General features: G+C 43.9%; 1 protein-coding gene across 2 annotated transcripts in view; it reads right to left on the minus strand.

Annotated features, from left to right (window-relative positions):
• The window catches only part of LOC126162529 (sodium-dependent nutrient amino acid transporter 1-like), a 222,386-nt gene extending 202,052 nt beyond the window's left edge, over positions 1 to 20,334 (minus strand). The window contains exon 1 of one of the 2 annotated variants that reach the window (XM_049919100.1): positions 20,198 to 20,334. The gene's annotated coding sequence lies outside the window, so the exon portion shown is untranslated. The remainder of the gene's footprint in view (positions 1 to 20,197) is intronic. The other variant, XM_049919102.1, reaches the window with a different exon arrangement.
• Between the last annotated feature and the right edge of the window lie 3,903 nt (positions 20,335 to 24,237).

The following is a 24,237-nucleotide window of genomic DNA, read 5'->3' on the forward strand; positions in this document are numbered from 1 at the left end:
TGTTGTTTAAGCTACAGGGTGTTTCAAAAATGACCGGTATATTTGAAACGGCAATAAAAACTAAACGAGCAGCGATAGAAATACACCGTTTGTTGCAATATGCTTGGGACAACAGTACATTTTCAGGCGGACAAACTTTCGAAATTACAGTAGTTACAATTTTCAACAACAGATGGCGCTGCAAGTGATGTGAAAGATATAGAAGACAACGCAGTCTGTGGGTGCGCCATTCTGTACGTCGTCTTTCTGCTGTAAGCGTGTGCTGTTCACAACGTGCAAGTGTGCTGTGGACAACATGGTTTATTCCTTAGAACAGAGGATTTTTCTGGTGTTGGAATTCCACCGCCTAGAACACAGTGTTGTTGCAACAAGGCGAAGTTTTCAACGGAGGTTTAATGTAACAAAAGGACCGAAAAGCGATACAATAAAGGATCTGTTTGAAAAATTTCAACGGACTGGGAACGTGACGGATGAACGTGCTGGAAAGGTAGGGCGACCGCGTATGGCAACCACAGAGGGCAACGCGCAGCTAGTGCAGCAGGTGATCCAACAGCGACCTCAGGTTTCCGTTCGCCGTGTTGCAGCTGCGGTCCAAATGACGCCAACGTCCACGTATCGTCTCATGCGCCAGAGTTTACACCTCTATCCATACAAAATTCAAACGCGGCAACCCCTCAGCGCCGCTACTGTTGCTGCACGAGAGACATTCGCTAACGATATAGTGCACAGGATTGATGACGGCGATATGCATGTAGGCAGCATTTGGTTTACTGACGAAGCTTATTTTTACCTGGACTGCTTCGTCAATAAACAGAACTGGCGCATATGGGGAACCGAAAAGCCCCATGTTGCAGTCCCATCGTCCCTGCATCCTCAAAAAGTACTGGTCCGAAACGATTACTGCATCACGCTATCTGGACATTCTTCGTGAATTTGTGGCGGTACAAACTGCCTTAGACGACACTGCGAACACCTCGTGGTTTATGCAAGATGGTGCCCGGCCACATCGCACGGCCGACGTCTTTAATTTCCTGAATGAATATTTCGATGATCGTGTGATTGCTTTGGGCTATCCGAAACATACAGGAGGCGGCGTGGATTGGCCTCCCTATTCGCCAGACATGAACCCCTGTGACTTCTTTCTGTGGGGACACTTGAAAGACCAGGTGTACCGCCAGAATCCAGAAACGATTGAACAGCTGAAGCAGTACATCTCATCTACATGTGAAGCCATCCGCCAGACACGTTGTCGAAGGTTTCGGGTAATTTCATTCAGAGACTACGCCATATTATTGCTACGCATGGTGGATATGTGGAAAATATCGTACTATAGTGTTTCCCAGACCGCAGCGCCATCTGTTGTTGAAAATTGTAACTACTGTAATTTCGAAAGTTTGTCTGCCTGAAAATGTACTGTTGTCCCAAGCATATTGCAACAAACGGTGTATTTCTATCGCTGCTCGTTTAGTTTTTATTACCGTTTCAAATATACCGATCATTTTTGAAACACCCTGTATCATAATGACAATTGTGTTCTGTAGGGAAACTACGGAAACTCTTCAATACGATGGCCGGTCAGAGATTTGAACATCGCTCTTCGCTGCATTGTACATCCTCTTCTGTTCAGGGATATGTGCTTTATTTCCAATACATCTGAGTCTGCATTAATGTAGTTTTATCAGTCGAAATTGAACCACCATTAATAATTCTGACACTTCCTAGTTAACACTGCCCACATGTTATTATTGTACCTCTGACTGAAACTGTTTTGTGTGACAGTGGCCACACTGTTCTGATTTTGTGCAACATCTTAGTGTCAGACTCTTGACGAAAGTGTTTCCTTGTGGGGTGGCGCGGTGGTTCGATAATAGATTCGTGTCCCGGAGAGTAAGGTTTGATGCCGACCTGGTCGTTCTGATTTACATTTATCTGGGTTTCCCCCAAATGATTCCAAACATTTTCAGGAGGTGGCGCTTCACACTTCTTATATATTTAAAAAATCTCATATTACCGCCTTGAGCTGCTGGTAAATTCCTTTGTTTACATAACAAGTTTCAGTCGTCTGACCATCATCAGGTTCATAAAAGTATTCACAGCTTCAGGTTAAGTGAAGTATAAACAATTAATGCCAAGTGAAGAAACAATACGTTATCGACCGTATCACCTCTTAATTTAAATTACATCGCCAATCTACAAAAACTGTGCTAGGTAATATATGCACTAAGTCGCCTCTGTTTTATATGACTCTGTTCACAGTGTTTAACGCCGATGATGATTTTATCATGAATAAGTACACTACCTAATACAGTTTTTATAGATTGAGAATGTGATTTATATTACGAAATGATGTGTGTAATTCATGGTTTTATCACCTGGCGTTAATGATTTTATACTTCACCTGACATGATGCTGTGAACACTTTTATGAACTTGATGATTGTCAGACGACTGAAACTAGGTTGTAAATAAAGGAATTTACCAACAGCTCAGGTAGGTAATATGACGCTTTTTTCAAATTCCAAACAGGTTCGGAACAATCGTTAAACACGATCATTCTCTTCCCAAGTCGTTTATCGTAAGCTACTGGATCAACGAAAGGTACTTAACGATTAGGAAATAAAGAAGGTCATTCTTGATTTTAGAAGTGTCATCGCGCAGACACGCATAGTCACAGCATCGCTGTAGAATCTTTTATAGAATTATAGGACATATCTTGTGCTCACACATTATGACGTTTTTGGAAAACTAAAATCTTATCTAATAAAAATCAACATGGAGTCAGAAAAAGAGATATGTAGCAAAACTCAGCTGGCTGTGTTGGTCCGTAAGATCTAGAACGCCGTAACACAGACGCTCAGGCTGATGCCGTGTTCCTTGACTTTAGGAAGCCTCTTCATACCGTCCCGCGCTCACCGAGTGTGTGACAAGATTTGTCATTGGTTACGGGACTTCCTTGCAGATGGAACTCAATACATCCGTTTTAGCTGATCAAAATCGACAGATGTAAAGGTAATTTTGGGAGTATTCCAAGAGAGTGTTACAGTGCAGCTAGTATTTGTAATTTATATTAATGATCTAATGCAGTGGACGTCAAACGTTTTTGCGCAAACGTCAATGCTGACATCTTGGAATGGTACCTTGGGCTGCATATGTATTGATTTTACTGTTGATTGGCAACCTACATACATTAGTATGTTATGAGTCCCCAGCAGACTAGCTAATATTAAATGGGCCGCCAGTCCCTACGTACTGATCGTTAAAAGCTGGCTCCATTCTGAACACTTCGTGTCGATGTCAGTTTCAGATTGCTGCTACCCTCGGTGATGTGTTGTTTGCATTGTCTTTGTGACCGGATGATGGACACATAAACCTTTCCGTTCCGTTTTTATGGGTTTTGACTATTTCTTTTTATTGAGAACACTAGCCAACACTCAACTGCAATACTATCATTTTATGAAGACCTCACATTTCGTCTTCTGGATTACATTTATGTATTGTTACATTTGTTTTCACACAGCGTAATTTTTTGTGTGATACCGTTTGAAAGAAAGCTTTTCGGACATTGCTACTTTGCACTGGCTGCCGGGGTGTGTAGTCTCTTCTCTTACAGCCATTCCTTTTTGTCTATAATAAATGAAAGAAAAGTTGAAAAAACCATCTACGGAAGTAGGCTGGCGTGCAAGTGACGAGGAGTCTGGGTTGATCAACGCCATGGTTAACATCATGCTAGCAATAGCGGATCATTGTGGCTCATATTCTTGGTATTTTGAGACTAGAAGAGCTTAAGAGCAGTTTTCATGGACCTCGGATGTTGTATTAGGTGATAATATTATCATTGCACGATTTTTGGCCCTATAAAAATATAATTCCGACGCTAAGAAGATCAGAAATAGGGCGAGGCCAACAGTATTGACATGACTGAATCGCCGCCAAGCTGCAAATTACGCACCCAGTGACAGCAGATTTCCACTAAATTGTTTATATTTGGTGCTCTGTAAATGGACCAGGTATTTGTGAAATTTGGTTGATTTTAATAATAATCGTGGTGTTGCTGAAAACTCTATCTTACACCTGTCACTATTCCATATCACAAAAATCACTCCGTCTTCAGGCCACGAGTGGCCTACCGGGACCATCCGACCGCCGTGTCATCCTCAAGGGAGGATGCGGATAGGAGGGGCGTGGGGTCAGCACACCGCTCTCCCGGCCGATATGGTGGTATTATTGACTGAAGCCGCTACTATTCGGTTCAGTAGCCCCTCAATTGGCATCACGAGGCTGAGTGCACTCCGAAAAATGGCAACAGCGCATGGCGGCCGGGATGGTCACCCATCCAAGTGCCGACCACGCCCGACAGCGCTTAACTTTGGTGATCTCATGGGAACTGATGTATCCACTGCGGCAAGGCCGTTGCCCCATGTCACTACCCGGGCCACGAATCCTATCCTAGTGAATTTAATCCCGAGTGTCCTAATTTATTATGGAAAGACTTATTCGGCAGCTGTGAAAATAGTTATGATTGCTTTCTAATGTGTGGAGTATAGTGTTTAAAGTTTAGTTTTATAGTTTAAGAAATACTCCACATCCAGTGCATAGACCAACCCGCAGTCATTTCCGTAAATAATGTGCCTTACTTGAAAAACTGCCTCAAATTGCTAAAGTTAATCTGAAATGAAAAAGATTATTAATTGTTTCATTTATGCATTTTGATCAGAATTACGAAGTTGTACCAGTGTTCATTTCATAAGAAAGTGGTTGAACTTGAATTTAATGTTGTGTTGGCATTTGCACAGCCAAATATACTTTTCCTAGGTTAAAAGATTGCTAATCAAAGCACATTTGTTATTTAAAGAGTTATAGTTTGTTGAGCTTTACTTAATTAAGTATTAATGATAAGAATACTTACCATTTCTCATACGTACTGTTGTAGTATTGTTGATGAGCATGGTTCTTCAAACCATGAAATTTTAAGGGTCCTCATACACTAGGCAAGTTAGTTAATGAAGCAATGCAAAGGCTCTTTCAGAGCCAGTGTAGTTAGATTTTCATTCTGTTTAATTGCTTCAAACCGAGATAAGAAAGAAATATATCGTGTTAGCTATTCTAATGCAAGTTGGTTAATGCACAGGCTGGGAGACCCTGCACTAAGCAAAGGAGTTATAGAGGATGATCATTAACAGACTCCCTGATTTAAATCAGAATCATTTCATGCTCTTTCCTGTTTAGTATTGCTTCTAGTTTCAAGTGTGTTGGTTCTGTAAACTGCTGCATCTAGTTAATTTGAGGTATGTGTTGTTGAGAGGCATATGTTACTGTTTGCTACCTCATTGTCTATTTATTTGTCTGACTTCTAAGTTAGCAGTACATTTATCTGTAAGGTTAGGTCACTGTGTCGTAGTGTGAACAGATATAAAGAAAGAGTTTAGGGTGTGTGTCAAGGAAGGTTAGGTTAACCTCAGCACTGCCTTCTGATTTATTATAATGCTTGACAGTGCCTTAATCAGGCTGACGACCGATACTAATATGTAATGTTACAACTTGCTTTTGTGCTTGGAGAACGTATGTTCCCTGATCCACTTGTTTACTGTTAGTTATACTCTGCTGGAGTGTTTCGGAAAAGAATTCCAGTTTGATTGCTCTGTCTCCATTAGGTTATACCACGGTCACAACTTATCAAAAATTCCTCGCAGAGGTATAACGTTAGCATCGATTGCCGTTTAAAGTGGTCCGTATTACCGTTACACTGCATGTCCCTCGTAACGCAACGAAACCCGATTGACCCTGTCCAAATACGTGGTTTCGTATCCAGACACTGGAGAAAATGTACATGTGTCGGAATCGGCAGTCTACCTAAATTTTCACGTCCTTGCAAGTGATGGTAATTGCGGCCAGTGTGTGCATTACAGTAATTGCACTTATATTTAAGTGCATTATGTAAGACACTTCAAAAATGTTTATTAAATATTTTGAATGTCATTTTTCTTGCGTTGTGTTAAAACAGTCTTAATTTCAATTCATATTCCTTGCTACAACTATGTGCCGTATTTGAAGACGGTCGTCTCTACAATGCGCATGCAGGAATCCAGGTTACTTCCGTCTGAAGCAGCCGATTGGTACGAGACACATATGCCAATTAGTTGTCAGCCTCGGAACACAAACAAAAAAACATTCCCCTTTAACACCCTCTGACCCTGCACTAGCGACGCTACTTAAACTTCTGCCCATGTGGTAAGCGCCCATCTTCGCTTATCTCATGTCGAGATGGAGCAAAGTCAATTAATATTAGGCACATCTTAAAATGCTGATTTCACTGTGAGTACTTTTGTTTGTTTCTGATCAGGAAAACTTCACTCTTAAGAATCTCTTACAGTTAGTTGACGTTTTTGGATTCGGCTGTTAGTGCCCAGATGCATATGACTAAAAAACACGGCTCAGAACTACGAGCCGCAGATTGACGACCACTGACCCAGTGGATTACGTTGGAAACACCGTGACGCTGCTCGCGGACGATGCTGTTCTCTATAGGAATGTCGCAACGTCAGGAGACCTAAGCGAATTGCAGCAGGAGCTGCAGAGGATCGATGACTGGTGGATTGACTAACAGATGACCCTGAACGTAAACACATGTAAACTATTGCGGAAAGCAGGCGAAGAGATCCACTATTGCTCGAGTACACTACTAGGCATAAATCACTGCAGACAGTAACTGCAGTGAAAAACCTGTTCTTCCATCGCGTCATCCGTAAATGGAACAGGGAAGGGGGAAAAGGAGATGGTATCAGAAATGCCCTCCGCCACACACCGTAAGGTGACTTACGGAGAACAGATGTAGTAGATGCAGTTGCAGAAGTCTGTTCCGACTAAAATAAATCGTCAGCGGTGTAATTATTCATCTAACGTTTTTAGCGTACATTTGTGTACTTACTGCAACGGCCAATCTTTTTTTTTTTTTTTTTTTTTTTTTTGCAAACATGAAAAATTCCAAAATATTTCGCTATGTTCTCAGCATCGAATTCCATGCAAAATTAACAGTATTCCATCACCTGAACATCCGCAACTGAGAAACATATTTATAGACTAAAAAGTCCGCGCCAGTTGCTAGTATTTTTTTAATTTATTGCACGACCGGTTTCGAAGCATAAAGCTTCATCTTCAGGTGGCATCAAGTAATTATCAGAACAGAAATGTCTGGCTGTCGGACAAATCAGTCAGTGGGGGTGACATCCACATCAAACAAAGGACTGACAGTCACAGCGCCGGCTTGGAGAGCACGACTGTGTTGGACGTCGCTCTGAGCACTATGGGACTTGACAGCTGAGGTCATCAGTCCCCTAGAACATAGAACTACTTAAACCTAACTAACCTAAGGACATCACACACATCCATGTCCGAGGTAGAATTCGAACCTGCGACCGTCGCGGTCGCGCGGTTCCAGACTGAAGCGCCTAGAACCGCTCTACCATAGCGGCCGGCGATTGACGTGGGTGTGACCCCCATGAATGTGACCTCCCATGACTGACTAGTCCGACCGTCGCACGTTTACACTCGTATAATTATTTGGCGGCACCTGCATACTTCGAAACCGGTCGTGCAATAAATTAAGAAATTACTGGCAACTACAGTGAAATTTTTATTCCATCAAAATAAAAGTGTTCGGAAGGTGTCCATCAGCGTTTTGATTTACGCTGTTTCACGAAAACTTTGCCAACTTTTGGATAAGAGTTCTGATCGTGGCTCTAACAGGAAAAGGGGACTGCCTAACAGCTCATACTCAACAAAACAGCATTCTGCCTTGCCAAGTAGCATTTGACTAATGATGTACTGGAATTCTAAAGGCAAGGAACACGTGTAGGGAAATGACATTCACGGCTATAAATACCTCCAGAAATTATCGGCGTCGTTTAACACTTGCTGTGAAACTGTAGACGAAAAAAACAAGTCGTATTCACTGCCTTGAATCACTGCTTTTCAAAAGCAGTAAGAGTTAGTTGTACGTGTTGTTAAGTCGCTGTTCGGGTATATTAAACGAAGAATTGTCATTAGTCTTCACTAGCGGTCATGGAACGAATTTACTCTATTAACTGACGTAAATGTACTCTTAACACCAAAGAAGTTGTATTTTGTGATGTTTATTTATGATTACTCGAAAATTTAAATCTAAAATCATATTATTACATTCGCACCCTAGATGGGAAAATTTCGCTCCTTAGTATCCTGATGCTGCACCAGCGACATGAGCCATGCACTCATTAGGTGGCAACCTTTAGCATCTTAGAAATTGTGAACTGTCTCACAAAAACAGTTGTACAGCCTACAGTTAACAATGACTCCGTGCCACGGTGAAATTTGACGTCTTTTCACATTGTAAATCATTTTCAAAAGTTAAGGAAATTCTGGAATGAATCGGGGACTAAAAGCTGACTGCTTATCAAACCAGCGAGTCAACAGCCTCGATTATTTTTCTCTGTAGGCACTATTGTTACAAAAATTCAAAATCGGTCCACTTCGCCCATGCTGACCCAGTTCTTCAGGAGACTGCCTTAGTTGTAATATAAGTACCTAAAACGGTAATTCCTTCGTAAATGTAACGAGCGAGGTGGCGCAGTGGTTAGCAAGCTGGACTCGCATTCGGGAGGACGACGGTTCAATCCTGCGTCCAGCCATCCTGATTTAGGTTTTCCGTGATTTCCCTAAATCGCTCCAGGTAAATGCTGGGATGGTTCCTTTGAAAGGGCTCGGCCGACTACCTACCCCGTCCTTCCCCCAATCCAATGAGACCGATGACCTAGCCGTTTGGTCTCTTTCCCCAAACAACCCAACCAACCTCCCTTGGTAAATAAGAACATCTGAAAGTTCGACAGACCCACTCCATGTTCGCTGGGATTGGGAAGAAACTTTCTACAATGGTGTACCATATGGGATGTGAAAAATCCCTCAAACATTTTCCATTCGTCGAGTAAAGATTCATCTATTCAAGCCAAGCAAAATGAACGCACCCTGAACATCGCTGACATCTGGTGCAGAGATCTTAGTGCATCACACCATTGCACGTGATCAAATGGTAAAGAATGCGAGCTGAAATGTTCTCAGCGACGACCTTCGACCAACAAATAAAATAAATTAAAATCGAGCTAAGAAGACAAAAAAGAAAAACATTCAGTTAAAAAATCAAATGTGTGTGAAATCTTATGGGACTTAACTACTAAGGTCATCAGTCCCCAAGCTTCACATTACTTAATCTAAATTATCCTAAAGACAAACACACATCCATGCCCGAGGGAGGACTCGAACCTCCGCCGGGACCAGCCGCACAGCCCATGATTGCAGCGCCTCAGACCGCTCGGCTAATCCACATTCAGTTAGTGCTTATACAAATAAAGATAACATTCTCACGATTAAACATTGTTTCATTCCGCAAAAATTAATATTCATGTATACTATTCGTGTCATACGTAGTACTGACTGACTGCATTATACTGTGCACGTTTCATGGATTTAATAATTATTACACTGTCAGAAATTTATACTGAGGTCTGAGAGAACTGAACCGATACAGTTATTTAGATTTAATAACTGAAGTTGCCATTAGAAATCATGAGCAATACTTCCAAAGTGAAATAATTGTTTGATTTCCTTTTCTTCAATTGGCTCTTGGTTTTTGTCATCACACAGTCACCTATAGTTTATACTTACATTAACGACCATCAGTTTTGATGACTAGTTGCGAGCATTTATATAACTCTCTAATAACAATATTGCTACTACATTAAAACATTCGGGAGGACGACGGTTCAATCCCGCGTCGGGCCATCCTGGTTTAGGTTTTCCGTGATTTCCGTAAATCGCTCCAGACAAATGCCAGGATGGTTCCTTTGAAAGGGCACGGCCGACATTCTTCCCCATCCTTTCCTAACCCGATGAGACCGATGACCTCGCTGTCTGGTCTCCTCTTCCAAACAAACCAACCCAACTACATTAAAAAACAGAAAAAAACGATAAACTCACTAAACTAAGAGTATAATTATTCATGAAGTATTAATAAAACTACGTCATATGTATCAATTTCGTCTTGTGTGGATTTGAGCCTCCTTCGAGGCTGTAGGCGATTCTAGTCACGTGCGTTTGGTCTTTCGTAATTCGTTTACTCGCTGCCGATTCTGGCACCTCGACGTGGTCACAGTCCTATTTGGTCTCACATCACATGTCTTTCCGGGCTCGTCAGCTACTGCTTGCAGCTGAAAATATATGGCACCGTTGTCTAGTTGCTGACGCATCTAACTCCTTGAGAACTGTGTCGAGGCGCTTACAGCGTTTACACACTTTAACATCTGCTGTTCGCGTTTCCTTGTTCAGCAGTGCTTCCGAAAGCAGCAAATGATCTGGGAGAAACACGAAGGAAATGGCTGTCATCTTCCTTGTAGGAATTCCCCGTCATTTGTCCACCGCGGGTAACGTCGAAAGAATAGAAATTATCTCATTCCCTATTGCCTTACACATGGGTAAGCAAAGTAGCATAATAAAATTTCTGTAACTTAAATTGAAATGTAAGTCAGCACTCGACTGTCTGTTTCACCAGGAGGTGTCAGGTTTCTACCATTCAGTACCACAGGATTTCCGCAACCTACTTTGACAACAGTGCGATTAAAGTAAACATTTGGCTTTCGCTTATTCGATGGTAACCTGCACCGAACACACTGCGGTTTTCCAAGACGCTTTCGTACGGAGAGGTGAAGAGAAACTTGCGTAATTGCCGGACAATGCCACTACGGACGGCCTCCGGACTGAGAAAAACGGCACTGCCGTGCTTTCGATTTCTCTTTTTTTACACCTGAGTGGAGCGGGTATCTGGTGCACCGTCTAAATTCAGCAGATTTCTTCCCTTTTTAAGCTTTTTCCCGCTGATCTACCATCTTCTTCCGCACGTGAAACTCCCCATAAGCTACGGCAAGCTTTCGAATGCCCAATACGAATCTCGTACGAAACTGTCGAGGACACTACACAACCACGTCTTGTACATTGTAAATATCTACTGGGAGGACTTTTTCCTCTCGCTATTTAAATCGTTTACGAGTTAGTAAAATCAACCAATAAGTATTATAACTTATAGAACACACAAATTAATTAAAGACAGCTCTTAAAATTAATAGCAAACTGTAATTAGTCCGGGGTCAGGGATTTTCACCTGCCTCGAGATGACTGGGTGTTTGTGTTGTCCTCATCATTTCATCATCATCCAGGAAAGTGGCGCAATTGGACTGAGCAAAGATTGGGTAATTGTACGGGCGCTGATAACCCCGCTGTTGAGCGCCCCACAAACCAACCATCATCATCATCATCTGTAATTAGTCTTAGAGATTTTATGTTTTAGTTTGTGATACACGGTGATGCCAGAAATATATCATTATCCTGGCACTCTTTATACAGATCTGCGCACCAATAATAAAGACGAGAATGTGCCATGTAGATCCAATACTGATCTCATGGCAAAATGAACTTTTCGCATGTCCAAGATGGACGAAAAATAGTCATTAGCGAAATCGATGTTTTTACTTAGCAGCGGAACAGTTGCGCCAAGAGTATGGGCTACTAGTAAAAGTGTATTTCAGAGTGTACGTGGGAGTACCACATTTCTACTGGAACCATACACTGGAGGGAAAGTGCCGGAATGCCGCTAAGAATAACCACCGTAACTGCTACAGTCACGCTACAACGATAGAGCGTTCAGTGAAATCCGCAAACATTCAGTAATTCCTGCGAAATGGGAAGTGCAGTTACTGTGAATAAGCCGTATAAATGAATGCTGTAATGTTCTGCTTCTTATCTTTGCAGGCTTCTCTAGACGATGAAGCCTACGCTCGTAAGAAATTTAATTAGAGCGTTGTATTTATGTACCGTAACTAAGACACGGGCCGCGTGAAACATGTGTGTGCTGGAGAGAACATCCTGATCTCTGACCACTCAACTGCCAACTACTGACGGATGTTTTTCGAAGCTAGGACTAAGCTGCCCTAGCCGGCCAGAGTGACCGAGCATGGATGTGTGTGATGCCTCGGGCATGGATGTGTGTGATGTCATTAGGTTAGTTAGTTTAAGTAGTTCTAAGTTCTAGGGGACTGATGACCTGGCTGTTAAGTCCCATAGTGCTCAGAGCCATAAGCTGCCCTAAATTCACTAGTGGTGTCCCGGGCGGCCACAATAGAACTGGGGTCAGAGGTCCCAATACAAGGGCCCTTATATCCGTGATATGTTTCCCGATTCTGATACATTTCGGTGCTGATAGGTTGGTGCATTGTATAAATGAATGGACAGGTCGCCTGCGAAATGTTTAGGTGTCATATGATTGGATAATACATACACGTACCGTTCACGAATGAAATGTAGTGGTTATTATATCAGGGGTCCCATGTCACTGCATGTGACCTTGCCCTAAATAGAGAATACCTTCACCATCAGCATGAACGATGCCATGATATAAATCGAGGATAACTGGCTCAAGTGTTTCTCGACATTCTCGTGCCTTGCCTCGGAGTGTTCGAAATTTTACCGTAACTATGGGGTGACGTGACCTTTTTTACATGCTTGAGTGTGTCTGACGTAGGTATTTATACACCCAAGCTAACCTCTGTGCCACGCGACATGCGGCGAGAGGAGGTAGCCCAGTTTGTGTTGAAGTGGTGTTTTGTGTTGGTAGCTATCAATCTTCATTACTGAACTGAAATTTGACATCTGCTATTACAATCCGGGACAGTCGTTGCCAACCACTGCTATCAACACGTTATTGCCAATGGCTGTTTCTTGAATCGAAGTACTTGAAAACCTACGAATACGAACGTGATTTTTTTTTATCATCGCGTGTTGAATGAAGGACTACAAGTCCGTGGCTATTGCCTGCATAGGAAGGCTGCAAAGGCGGAACGTCAGTTTTCAAATGCTATAGTGTGAACAACGCGCGGAATAATGTGATCAGTTCGGCCAGATTCAAGCGGCATTGTCGTGTTCAACGAGCGCCTAACTTCCCAATTTGATATTAGGTCGAAGAAAATGTGAACAATTGCACCAAGTACGTTATACTAGACAGCAAAATTCAACAGAAACGAAAATATCCAAGGTAACTGATGTTCTCAGTATATGTAAACGAATTATCAGACAGGGTCAACAGCTTTATTACACTGTTCACAGAACGCTGTCGAAGTAATATGATCCTAAAGAAATGCAGAGCGACTTAGAAAATATTTTCACTTGGTGTAATGAATGGCTGGTTTCTTTTACTGTGGGTAAATGCAATGTCAAAGAAAAAGAGCCAACAACGCCCTATTACGAGATTAACGTTATGTATTGAAAAATGAAGTATGCAGAATTAATCAGCTACAGCTATAGCTATAAACAGCTACAGTAGTACAAATTAGTATAAAGGCATGGATATTTGAACGAAAATTAGCATTGCCAGTTGGAATATTGCGCACAGTGTATATGAAAGAACGTAAGATCCACTATATTGACAAACGCAATCAAATGGTATCGCATTTGAGTCAGTTGTACAGTATATGACAAGACACAACTGTTCAGGTGGTAGAGGATGGAACTCGGAATGCCGGACGGAGTGGCCGAGCTGTTCTAGGCGCTACAGTCTGGAGCTGCGCGACCGCTACGGTCGCAGGTTCGAATCCTGCCTCGGGCATGGATGTGTGATGTCCTTAGGTTAGTTAGGTTTAAGTAGTTCTAAGTTCTAGGGGACTGATGACCTCAGATGTTAAGTCCCATAGAGCTCAGAGCCATCTGAACCATTTTTTTTTTTTTTGGAACTCGGTATAAATGCTCTGTGCGGTGTGTGAGTACGAGTCTTTCCCGCAGGTAGGATAGTGCGTATTGTGTACATAAGCCGCAACTGTGATGCTGTACGGACTCGGGACTACAAGTCCCACCGCCACACCTGCACCTGCCCATGTAAGGCAATAAATTCTGCCTGACTCATGTAGTACTATCACCGTAAGAGGGTGGTACGGGACTACAAGTCCCACCGCCACACCTCCAAAGTGAATTGCAGTGACAAAGTCACTGCACAGTGGAAATTTACTGGCCCACCAACACAGTTAGACCGCAACAGACCGGTGATGCTGTATTGTAACCCATCACCTCGGACTACAAAAGGTCCATAAAAAAAAAAAAAAAAAAAAAAGATGCTGTATTGCAACCTATCACCTCGGACTACAAGTCCCGTACTGCGGAAACATTTACCATCTGCTGAGCCAGCAAAAGTCGTATAAACGCCAAGAAGTTGAAAACTGCAAGTATATTGATGTATGATTTCGTAAAATTCGGCGCACGATATAGACAGACGGAAAGTGTGGATTAACCAGAAAATTAACTGAGGCATCGAAATCATTTTTGAGCAAAGCGAGGGCTACAAAACGTTATCCTTCTCAACCTGTTGCTGATTTGCAGTCGCCAGTAACTGCCAGACGTGTACGAGAAATTCTGTCAATGGATGAATACTAGAATGAACTTTAATATGTACGCTGAGATGCTAGAGACAGCATGGGTTACAATGTATGAAGACCTAGGGCACGACAGTGTAATTTTTCAACAAGATAATACATCCGTCCAAGTTTCTGCATAACAACAAAAAAGTGCTTTCAAAAGATATCGACGTCTTGCGCTGGTCTGCACTTAGCCTGGATTTGAAACCCGCGGAAAACCTTTGGGGAATACTTCCAAGGCACCGCAATGCAAGGCAATTTGAGGCCTATGTGAACTGAAAAAGAGTGATAAGGAAAGAATGGGCGACAATTTCACTGTGAGAAGTACAAACGATAAGAAAATCAATGCCGTAGAGAATTTCTGACATAATTGGGAAGAATTGAGGTTGGACAAAGAACTAACACAACAGGACAGTGAGTGCCTTTATACTAATTTCCACACAGGAAATGCAAAAGCCTTATTTTATTACTCGTGTTATGAAGGAAGATATATAATTCAAAAAAATGGTTCAAATGGCTCTGATCACTATGGGACTCAACTGCTGTGGTCATAAGTCCCCTAGAACTTAGAACTACTTAAACCTAACTAACCTAAGGACATCACACACATCCGTGCCCGAGGCAGGATTCGAACCTGCGACCGTAGCGGTCGTGCGGTTTCAGACTGTAGCGCCTTTAACCGCTCGGCCACTCCGGCGGGCTATATAATTCCGTCGTGATTGTTGATGTCTTATACGTATCTACTACTTTCATAACAAATACGATACATGTATGCTTCAGACATTGTATATTACTTTCTCAGGGTCCATGCCTTTATACTGATTTCCACTACTGGATAAAATTTCGCTTATTTTGTGTGAACTATCTGTTTACTATTAAGTTGTCTGAGGGTGCCTTAAAAAGCCGAACTATAAAATAAATATTTTTGTAGAACATGGTTCAGATGGGTCTAAGCACTATGAGACTTAACAGCTGAGGCCATATACAGTCCCCTAGACTTTGAACTACTTAAACCTAGCTAACCTAAGGACATGACACACATCCCTAACCGAAGCAGGATTCAAACCTGCGACCGCATCAGTGGCGCGGTTCCGCACTGAAGCGCCTAGAGCCTCTCGGCCACATGGCCAGCGTGTGGAACTTGAATACTGTGTATTTCAGTACTTAATATGTCTATGTTCCACCAAGTACCGAAGAAATAGTCTATAAATATGATTAGTGGTAAATACGTACACTGACACAAATGACGCAAACATGCAAAATCAGTCGTACGTAGTAGTAATGGAACATTCAGTCACAGTGCATCTGTACAGAAAACTGCATACAAGGAGCTACTGTGGCCAATTCTAGACGATTGTTCAAGCGTTTAGAGATCTTATCAAGGATGCACGAAAGCAAACATCAAATGAATTCATACACTCACAGTACATTTGTAGTTCGATATAGCCAACAGAAAAGTGACAGAACAAAATTCGGATTTTCGTTAAAAAGAAGCGGCGTTTTTTTGATGAAACCCTACTGCATAATTTTAGGTAATTGGTATTCGAGGAGTACTGTGCGACATTGCTTCCATCGTAAAACAGAGATTATGGCGTGCGTCGAGAGATAGTTATCCATTGTTCCAAATGCGAATGAAACAGGGCAGAAGATCGGTAATATTCGTGCGACAAAACTCCATCACCCAATGTACAATGGCTTGTGAAGTAGACGCAGACGTAGAGACGCCTGTAATATCGACTAGCTAATCGCCACTTGGGCAATTCTAACTACGTAATATGAGTACGCTTCAACATGCAAGCTTTACAACGTCTAATGTCCACAGGTTACGTTCTGTTGGCTAGCGTTGCTGCCTTTAGATGGCGCGGTCCTGAATTCGATTCGCGGGCGCGTCGGAGAATTTCTTCGCTTGGGGCTTGGGTATTCGTGTTGCCCTACTCATTTCATCTCATCTTCATCACAGACTCGCAGGTCACCGCAGTGGCGCGAAACGCACTGAGCTGCACCAGGTGGTCCAACAAACCCAGGCCAGGATCGTTCGTCATAATGCCTAGCTTCTGTAAAAACTGAAGGGAACAAGTCATCAGTGGCGCTAAAGCACATCCTACGTCCAGATCATCGTACGGTAGCAGAAACGTGATATGTCAGTCATTTACTACCACGACACCTTACAAAAAGGAACAATTCTCACAGAGTCGCTTACATTGCCTCCCATAAGCCAACTGCATTTGGTTCTTTTATGTCCGAGCGACGTATTAGTTAGCGAAATGATCTCGAATTCGTATGGAATTAAGTTCAAATCACCCTAACTCTTCTAAGAGCAATGGCAGATCGTTTCTCCTCGAGAGTCCATCTCCGATTGCCTTTTCTATCCTGTTTTCCGACTTTATGACATCATCGAGATGGAACAATTAACACCATACTGCCTTCCTTCGTTCCTTTCGGCGGTTCTTGGTGGTTCTGTTATGAAAGTTTAACGCGTTCACATTGAGCACGTCCTCGAGCAATTTTCCGGTAGGCACTAGGTTTTCCAGCGCCGAAAATCATTTTCAGAACCCTGAAGCATGCAAAACAGGTTTTCCTCGTGCATTCAAAAGTCGGAAGTAGGTAATATTGTGAACTGCTTTAAAAATGGAGATACTGTATGTATCGGTACGCCAAAAACGTTCGACGGGTACAACTAGAAGAGATGGAAAACCATATGTAAGGCAGTTCACAATAATTTTTGACAACATTTCTCGAGGAGAACAGCGGTTTGGATAAAAGTACTTTAAAAATGGACACACAAACAGCCTCGACCGCAAAAACATTTATTTTGATGGTAACCGATTTCGGTCGTTTTTTGGGCATTCTCAGACACTCATGAGTTTTGGTCAGTTTTTGACCATCCTCAGACCCTCATACCACGATGGTAGACGGTGGCGATGAATGGAGCGAGTATTTTAACTCCACGAACCTTTAGCAGTTCACATTCGTGGAGTTACAACACCCCCTCCATTCTTCGCCACCGTCTACCATCGTGGTATGAGGGTCTGAGGATGGTCAAAAACTGACCAAAACTGGTTAACATCAAAATAAAGGTTTCTGCAGTCGAGACTTTGTGTGTGTTCATTTTTAAAGTATTTTTAGCCAAAACGCTGTTCTCCTCGAGAAATGTGGTCAAAAATGATTATGAGCTGCCTTACACTTAGTATCCCACCCCATTTAGTTGTAGGCCTAGCCATCGAACTTTTTTGGCATACCGATACATACAGTATCTCCAATAACGATAAACGATTTTTTGTCACAGACTGCTGAAGAGCAACATGTTCGAACACAATACTGCTAGAACTATCACAATGTAAGCGTTCACAAACGGTCTTAAGAAGCCACCCTCTACTGCAGTACTGTCAAACATTCAACTGTTTCCGGAAGGAAACAACCCATAATTCTGCCGTCGTATTCCCCTTATCGCTTTGTGCTTGGTCATAAAGTAACGTATAAACAGCCCGCCCGGTTAGCCGTGCAGTCTAACACACTGTTTTCGAGCGGGAAGGCGCGCCGGTCCCCAGCACGAATCCGCCCGGCGGATTACTGTCGAGGTCCGGTGTGCCGGTCCGTCGGTGGATGGTGTAAGGCGAATGCGGGCTGGTTCCCCTTACTCCGCCTCAGTTACACTATGTCGGCGATAGGCTGCGCGAACACTTTCTCCACGTAGGCCTACGCGTACACCATAATTACTCTACCTCGCAAACGTTGGCGATACACTGGTCTGGTGTGATACGTCCACTGGAGACTGAACCGCTAAATAACCTTGGGTTCGATGTGGGGCGGGGAAGAGGTGAGTGGAATGCTGTAGCCTGTTGTGGGGTTGTGTACTAGTGAGGACTACGGAGGGGACGAAGCCTCTCCGTCGTTTCTCGGTCCCCAGTTCCATACAATACAACGTATCATACATTAAACCAAACATCACTAATAAACCGTTGCGTTTGCCACAAAAAGTTGTTTTCTACCCCTATCATTTTATAATTGTTTATGCTACTGCAGTAAGTCCTTGTACCGACCTTCTCGTCATTCCACCATACACTTTCCTACGAACAATTCTTTATGCAAATGAATCGATGAGTTATGTTGATGACATGTCGATCTACAACGAATTGAATTGCTCGTATAACGTAACGCATAGCACAGTAGCTTACGGGAGAGAGATGGATGGCTCTGAGCACTATGGGACTCAACTGCTGTGGTCATAAGTCCCCTAGAACTTAGAACTACTTAAACCTAACTAACCTAAGGACATCACACACATCCATGCCCGAGGCAGGATTCGAACCTGCGACCGCAGTGGTTGCGCGGTTCCAGACTGTAGCGCCTTTAACCGCGCGGCCACTCCGGCCGGCTACGAGAGAGAGAGAGAGAGAGAGAGAGACAGGTAAGCCAGACTGCGGTACTAAAATGGTACTAAAGATAAGTAAAACAGGAAGAAGAATATCCATTTACAACGCATAGGTACGTTTAACATATGGCTGTTAACACAAGTTAGCAGTAAATTCGTTACAGACTCTGATGGAAAGTCGGTAACGTTACTGCGAAGGTGTTCAGAACCTGACGATGCTGTTTACACAGTGAAAGTACTACGGCACTGATTCTGCCAGCCAGTCATAAATTAAAGGAATGTTAAGGGAACTCTCACAAAAGAGAGTATCTCCGTATCAGCTGATTTACCACTAGAACAACCTGAAGTTTCACTTACTTCGCGTTAACTATTCGAAACGACGAAAAGCAGAACCAGAACCTGAGTTTCATATCAGCGCACATTCCGCTGCAGAGTGGAAATCTCATTCTGGAAACATCCCCCAGGCTGTGGCTAAGCCATATCTCCGCAGTATCCTTTCTTTCAGAAGTGCTAGTTCTGCAAGGTTCGCAGGAGAGCTTCTGTGAAGTCTGGAAGGTATGAGGCGGGATACTGGCAGAAGTAAGGCTGTGAGGATGGGGCGTGAGTCGCCCTTGGGTAGCTCAGTTGATAGAGCACTTGCTGTCGAAAGGCAAATGTCCCGAGTTCCAGTGGCGGTCCGGCATACAGTTTTAATCTGCCAGGAAGTTTCAGAACCTGAGGAAACCAAGTACTGGAAGTAATAGTGAATTAAAGTAGTCTATGAAAGGACGTGAAGGAGGAGATAAAATAATTCAAGAGTGAACAAAGATTACAATATGCAAAATAGATTATCGATGGCATTACCTGCAGTTGATGTGTAGAGATTAGGAAAGGGTAAAAAGAGATGAACGAAACGAAAATACTGAGGATGCCAGATTTTATAAATACTTGCAGGAGTGATGATTTCAAACGTTTTTTAAAAGGAGCGTTCTCTAGTATGTGAAGTTTATTTAAAAGCAAAATGGCTCTGAGCACTATGGGACTTAACTTCTGAGGTCATCAGTGCCCTAGAACTTAGAACTACTTAAACCTAACTAACCTAAGGACATCACACACATCCATGCCCGAGGCAGGATACGAACCTGCGCCCGTAGCGGTCGCGTGGACCCAGACTGTAGCGCCTAGAACCGCTAGGCCACTCTGGCCGGCTATTTAAAAGCAGTTTCTTCCATTTTAAGATGGTGTACATTCGCTAAGAATGTTGGGACTTATTTTCATTGTACCGCTACGTGTTTTAGGGTGCCAGTGCCGTTTGTCGTTACCGTCTCCAGCAGCGACTGGGAGGAGCCCCGCGAGGGACGAGCACTCACCGTGGCCGGGTAGCGGCGCGGCGTCGCGCGCCAGTCCCTGCGTGGCTACTGTGCCGCGGCGGTGCGGCTGCGGTGGTCAGAGCGGCGGGCCGGGCGGCTGGCGGCGGGCGACTGCGACACTCCACCGAGTCCACCCGTGCGGCGCAGTGCGGCGCCGGACGCCGCCGGCCACCGAGGGCGGCGCGAAAGCCTGCGCTGCGCCGGGGTGGGGCGAGGCGAGCGCAGCCGCGCACCGGAACTGCGAGCACGCGCACTCGCCGCAAGCACGCCGAGGCCCTGGCGCAACAGACGGCCGTTCCACTCCGTGTGGCTCCTGCACTTGATTCAGAACCAGCAACGCTATGAGGGATAGCTGTGCAGGAGTGGATCCAGTGGCGTACGTTGGGGTTGTTGGTTGGGGGGCATAGCGCTGATGCGACTTCCATACTCCTACACTACTGGCTACAGACGCGAAATTTAACCGACAGGAAGAAGATGCTGTGATATGCAAATGATTAGCTTTCGAGACCATTCACACAAGGTTGGCGCCGGTGGCGACACCTACAACGAGCTGACATGAGGCAAGTTTCCAACCGATTGCCTGGTGAAACGTTGTTGTGATGCCTCGTGTAAGGAGGAGAAATGCGTACCATCACATTTCCGACTTCGGTAAAGGTCGGATTGTAGCCTATCGCGATTGCGGTTTATCGTATCGCGACATTGCTGCTCGTGTTGGTCGAGAACCAATGACTGTTAGCAGAATATGAAATCGGTGGGTTCAGGAGGGTAATACGGAACGCCGTGCTGGATCCCAAAGGCTTCGTATCACTAGCAGTCGAGATGACAGGCATCTTATCCGCATGGCTGTAACGGATCGTGCAGCCACGTCTCGATCCCTGAGTCAACAGATGGGGACGTTTGCAAGACAACAACCATCTGCACGAACAGTTCGACGACGTTTACAGCAGCAGGGTCTATCACCTCGGAGACCATGGCTGCGGTTACCCTTGACGCTGCATCACAGACAGGAGCGCCTGCGACGGTGTACTGAACGACGAACCTGGGTGCACGAATGGCAAAACGTCATTTTTTCGGATGAATCCAGGTTCTGTCTACAGCATCATGATAGTCGCGTCCGTGTTTGGCGACATCGAAGTGAACGCACATTGGAAGCGTGTATTCGTCATCGCCATACTGGCGTATCACCCGGCGTGATGGTATAGGGTGCCATTGCTTACACGTCTCAGTCACCTCTTGTTCGCATTGACGGCACTTCGAACAGTGGACGTTGCATTTCAGATGTTTTACGACCCGTGGCTCTACCCTTCATTCGATCCCTGCGAAACCCTACATTTCAGCAGGATAATGCACGACCGCATGTTGCAGGTCCTGTACGGGCCTTTCTGGATACAGAAAATGTTCGACTGCTGCCCTGGCCAGCACATTCTCCAGATCTCTCACCAATTGAAAACGTCTGGTCAATAGTGGCTGAGCAACTGGCTCGTCACAATACGCCAGTCACTACTCTTGATGAACTGTGGTATCGTGTTGAAGCTGCATGGGCAGCTGTACCTGTACACACCATCGAAGCTCTGTTTGACTCAATGCCCATGCGTATCAAGGCCGTTATTACGGCCAGAGGTTGTTGTTGTGGGTACTGATTTCTCAGGATCTAAGCACCCAAATTGAGTGAAAATGTAATCATATGTCAGTTCTAGTATAATATATTTGTCCAAAGAATACCCGTTTATCATCTGCATTTCTTCTTGGTGTAGCAATTTTAATGACCAGTAATGTAGATTTCCGGAAAGTATTTGACGCGATGCCGCACTGCCGACTGTTAACGGAGGTATGAGCATATCGAATAAATTCATAGATTTGTGTGTGCCTGGAAGACTTATTAAGTGGCAGAATCCAGTATGTTGTCCTTGAGGGCGAGGGAGGCAAGAGTATCCTCAGGAGTGTTCCAGGGAAGTGTGACAGGGCCGCTATTATTCGTCATATACATGAATGATGTGGCGGACATAGTGGGAAGCAATTTGCGGTTCTTTGCTGATGATGCTGTGGTTTACGGTACTGCATCGAAATTGAGTGACCGTAGGGACGTACAGGACGATTTAGACAAAATTTCCACTTGGTCTGAGGAATGGCAGCTAGTCCTAAATGTGGAAAAATGTACGTTAAAGCGGATGACTAGGAATATCAAACATGTAATGTTCGGATACAATATTATTAGTGTCCTGCTTCACACAGTCTTGTCGTTTAAATATCTGGGCGTAACGTTGCAAAGCGATATAAGATCGAACGAGCATGTCAGAACTGTGTTTGGGAAGGCCAATGGTCGACTTCTGTTTACTGGAGAAATTTTAGGAAAGAGTGGTTCACCTGTAAAGGAGATCGCATATGGGACCTATACTTGACTACTGCTCGAGAGTTTGGGATCCGTACCAAATCGGATTGTAGGAAGACATCGAAGTAATTCAGAGCCGGGCAGCTGGATTTGTTACCGGTAGGTCTGAACAACACGTAAGTGTTACGGAGGTGCTTCGGGAACTCAAGAGGGAATCATTGGAGGGAAGGCGAAGTTCTTTTCGAGAAACACTATTGAGCAAATTTAGAGAACCGGCAGCTGAAGCTGACTGGAGAACGATTCTACTGCTGCCAACATACATTGCGCTCAAGGACCACGAAGGTAAGGTATGAGAAAGTAGGGCTCTTCCGGAGGCATGGACAATCGTTTTTCCGTTTTTCCCTTGCTCTATTTGCGAGTGGAACAGGAAAGGAAATTACCAGTACAGGGTACCTCCGCCACGCACCGTACAGGTGTTTACTGAGTATCTACGTAGATGAAGGTGTACGAATCGTATATCCTCCTCCTCCCTCAGCCCCCCCCCCCCCCCTCAATCCTCCAGAAAAAGACATTTTGGCGTAAGTGTTTATACTTTTACGTGTACCAAGTTCCAAATTTCGCAGCTAACTTTCGGAAAATAAAATATTAGGTTGGTGTGTAAGTTACTAACATTTTTTATTGTATGTTGCTGTTGCGGTTACTAAGGGTTTATCTATCGATTCTCACGTTTTATTTGAGGTTCACTGTAACTGTTCGAGTTTAGATATGTCATTTTGTCATTTGTAGATAGTGAGTGGAGCTGTGAAAACTAGTAAATGGAGTGCCAAGTGGAGAAATTGGAACATTTCCGACATATTCTTCTGTCCAAGATCAGTAGAGAGGTTCACAGCAGCAGGAGCAGCCAGAAACATTTGCGTCGTGTATACGGATAAAGCTATTAGACAGCGCTCGGCAAGAAAATAATTTTCTCATTTTAAGGAGGATCGTTTTAACATTTGTGACTTTCCACGTTCAGGAAGACCCTCAGGTTCTTATGACGATCTTTTAAACGCATCAACCCACAGTCATCCACGTCAGTGTACTCGAGAACTGGCAAATGTGATGAACTGTAATCATTCCACCATCTTGCGACATTTGTATGCAACGGGGAATGTTCAAAAATCATGATTATGGGTACTGCATACTCAAACCCAAAATCACACAAGTCAGCTGGTGGCCATATATTCGTAACATCTTCCTCATCATCAGTTGGCTGGTGAACAAGATCGACCATTGCTATTCTCTGTCGTTACTGGTGACGATAAATGATGTCTTTATGACAACTTAAGGAAAAGAAAGAAATGGTGGATCCCAAATACAGCAGTTCCCAAACATAGCAGTAACTCCCCGTACAAAGACTTGAACGAATCCTTAAAAGATAATCTTATGCATCTGGTGGAACAGCGACGAAGTGGTGTACTGCGAATTGCTTCCCCGAGGTGTAACCATCACCGCTGACATTTATTGCCAACAACTGAGACGTCTTGCAGACGTAAACCAAGAACAACGACCAGAAAAGCTGCGTGAAGTGATGCTACTCCACAATAACGCACGGCCGCTTTCTGGTACACTGACAAAAAACGCTATATAGGAGTTGGATTTGGAAGTAACTTCGCACCCCTCTTATTCACCCAATCTTCAGTGCTCAGATTTTCAACTTGTTCGCTCCTTA

Source organism: Schistocerca cancellata, chromosome 2 (assembly GCF_023864275.1).
Source record: "Schistocerca cancellata isolate TAMUIC-IGC-003103 chromosome 2, iqSchCanc2.1, whole genome shotgun sequence".
NCBI classification, from domain to species: domain Eukaryota; kingdom Metazoa; phylum Arthropoda; class Insecta; order Orthoptera; family Acrididae; genus Schistocerca; species Schistocerca cancellata.